The following is a 3499-nucleotide window of genomic DNA, read 5'->3' on the forward strand; positions in this document are numbered from 1 at the left end:
CCTTAGACTATTGCCTGTGTTCTCCCTCTCAGCCGTGTTTTATTTCGTTTAATTTCACCGTAACTTGATTTCAACCATGGTAAACCGTTGCTGTATTGTGGGCTGTAACAGCGCATCACATGATCGCCGAGGGAAAAACCTACAAAATGGGATAACTTTCCACCGCTGTTCTGCCTGGAGGCGCAAACACGGAGACCAAGTTTCACAGATAACAAAGAGTCGTCGGCTAGCTTGGATCGCGGCTGTAAGACGACAGAACAGAACTTTCCACAGTATCCTGATGTCAATGCGAGTGTGTTCCCTGCATTTTCATTCTGGTAAGTTAAAGATGCACGGTTTTATTTTATAGCCTACAGTGTTTCCTTCCTTCATCCGTGGCACCACATACAAGCATGAACGCGCGCCCAGAGACTGTTGATATAGCATTTTCATCCTCGTTGGTTGATATAGCATTTTATCCTCTGTGGTAGAACACACTGCCAGTTCCTACAAGGACAGGGACATCCCTCTCCATTTTCAAAAAAAACCCTGAGGTTGACAGCTGTCATAGCACCACTTACAAATTTTGCTGATCCTAGCGCTTACCAGCCGTCTTGTAATGTAATGTAATCATATAATACAATTTAATAATGTGTATATTGAGGATCATTGATAACATTATGGTTCTATATGTGTTCAACACTGCTGCTGTGGATAATAATTTTAAATTGTGTCACCAGGAAAACCAGCAAATGAAATGTACACCTCGCATCCGGATTGGGCACCATCACTACACTTGGGCCACACTGAGATAAAGGCCACACAGACTGCACGCTATGAGAGACAGGAAAAGAGAAAACGGCAAAGGACTGACAGTACACCTGCGAGGATGAGACAGCTATTGATGACCTTGTTCCACCCGGTAAGCCTTACAGAGCCAGCAGATTCAACACCGTATGTTGCTTTTGTGGCTTTTTCAGCTGCATGATGCACATTTAGCTAAAAGATGTCCTTATTTTATCCATAGTGGAGACACCAGCACCAGCTGAGGATGGAGCTGAGCAGACACCGCTGACAGAATGTGATTTCTGTCAGCGCCGGCGTGCTGAAATCAACCGGCTGCTGGAGGAGAACAGGACCCTGAAACGTGAGCTTGGCCAGAGACTTCAAGCTTAACACTAGCTTTGTGACCATTCATTCAGTGAAAGGAATCTCAAATCTTCATCAAAACATTATTCAAAATATTAAAAAAAAATTTAAGAATAATTTGCTGAAATAGAAATCAGCATTTGTTTGATACTTAGTGTTAGAAAAAAAATGTGTCCTAACAGGTTTTCTGAACCATCTTCTAATCTAGTCTCCCCCAGCTGCTGGTAGAAACAAGATTTTTTTACCATCATTCAGAAACTGGATAGGTGTTACATCTGTATTTTGTTGAAAATCATTTATTGAACATTGTTATTAATAAAATTTTAAGGAATAGATTAGTCAAAGATCCGCAAAATATAAAAAAAATAAACAATAGTGCAGTGCTGTGGCCATTCAAGTTAACTCCTAGTTTGAATCAGAGTCTTTCAAAGTGAACTATTTAGAAAAATGAGTGCAGTATTGACTGCGGGTTATTAAATCTGACCTCATAAAACACTGTAACGGGTAACTTTGAGCTTAAATCATTCAGTCAGAGGTATTATGCAGGTTTAAATGTCCTGTGCTCATTTCATTTCTTTTTCTTTTAAGTGATATAACAATATAACAGCGTGGTTGTTATACTTTACTGTTGTATAACTGTGATTTATATGATATGTATACACATGCATGAGGGGTTGAGGTTAACGTTTGCTTTCCAGCATAGAATGAAATATAATGGTGTCCTTACCTGCATAATTTATGTCTATTTTTTTTCTCCTCAGGTCTTGCACTCTCAGCGCATTAATGAGACTCCCCTGAAGCCATGGGTCATCATTGCTGACGATGGGCAGGTTTGCTGTGCACACTGTACATGCATGGCTGGAATTGCAGAGGCATGTACACATGTTGGGGCTCTGCTGTTTAAGATTGAGGCAGCAGTCCGCATCCGTGGGAAAAAGACTGTGACAGATGTGCCAGCTTATTGGAAAATACCAGCAGGTATCAACAAAGTCAGCGGTGAAGTCGCCCACAAGATGGACTTCACTTCATCCAAAGTGCAGAGGATTGCTCTGGACAGAGTCATCGATGACAACATTCCCATGCCTGGCCTACGGACACGGGCCAGCAGACGCACTGCCCAAGCCACATTGGACGACTTATCGTCAATGTTCCCTGTTCTTCAGAACCATAGGTCAGTTTGTATGTCCACAGTGAAGCCCTACTTTCACAACTATGCTGCTCCTGTCCAGCCAGCTGTGATCCCAAAACCCCTGCAAGACCGTCTGCGCGACCCAAAGTTTGAAAATGCTCCACCAGCTGTCCTTCTCCAGCACTGTGAGACAGTGAAAGACATTGCAGCTGCATATTATTGCACGTCGTTATATTACAATACAATTATAGATTATATTATTGTATATCATGACATATTGCATCGCAGCCTTTATTTATACAATTTAAGAAATGCATATTGTTAAAAGTAATTATATAAGACATTGCACTAACATTGTTTTTTAATGTGTACTATAGTACCGGTAATAATTTGCACTACTTCAAATGTTATTGATATCTGTTATTACTTAATTTGATCTACCTCCAATTTTTATGTTTGTAATTGATGTTTCATAAATACGTATTTTTTATTACTTTGGAATTTTTTTTATACATAGACATTTTTTATAAAAAGCATAGTATTTTGTATTATTACAATGTATTGTTATATTTGCATATTATTGCACGTTGTTATATTATACAATTATAGATTATATTATTGTATATCATGACATATTGCATCGCAGCCTTTATTTATACAATTTAAGTAATGCATATTATTATAAATACTTATATAAGAATTTGCACTAACAGTGTTTAACTGTTAATGTTTACTATAACTACAATTTGTATAATAATAATTTGCAATATCTCCACTTTCCATTTCTCCATTGATGTTTCATTAAGACCGACTTATTAATAGGATTGAACATTTTGTATAAATACATACTATGTTATTGTAAGTAATTGCACTGCATTTTCATCGCGTCCATTTTTTATTTGTAACCATTTACCTACAAGCATTCAAACTGCACTGCTCTGTTCTGCGCTGCACTGTGTTCTCAAGTTTCACTACTTGCAAATAAACACTGAAAAGGATCTGATCGTTTGAGACCTCTTGCTTTTGGGTATGGATGCAAAACACACCTATGGCTAAAAAACAACCCACTTGTTAAATGTTTGCTTAGAGTGTATTGTTGATACAAAGAAATTGTCAATTCCATATTGAGCATCAATCTTTTCTTTAATACAGTAATTCATAAACACCAGAATAAAGTGGTTGACTTTAAGGTGTGGAAGTCCAGTGTAGTATTTCACTTTGACGGTGTCTTCCTTCAGGAAA

At 38.2% G+C, this 3499-nt stretch overlaps 1 long non-coding RNA gene across 1 annotated transcript; it reads left to right on the forward strand.

Moving 5' to 3' along the window:
• Positions 1-252: 252 nt before the first annotated feature.
• On the forward strand, positions 253-2795 carry LOC119776177. Its single transcript, XR_005279751.1, has 4 exons — positions 253-317; positions 720-901; positions 1007-1126; positions 1890-2795. It is a non-coding gene; the product is annotated as an uncharacterized LOC119776177 (long non-coding RNA).
• Positions 2796-3499: the final 704 nt, after the last annotated feature.

The sequence above is a fragment of the Cyprinodon tularosa genome, unplaced genomic scaffold (genome assembly GCF_016077235.1).
Source record: "Cyprinodon tularosa strain WSP-4 unplaced genomic scaffold, ASM1607723v1 ctg917, whole genome shotgun sequence".
Classification (NCBI taxonomy): Eukaryota; Metazoa; Chordata; class Actinopteri; order Cyprinodontiformes; family Cyprinodontidae; genus Cyprinodon; species Cyprinodon tularosa.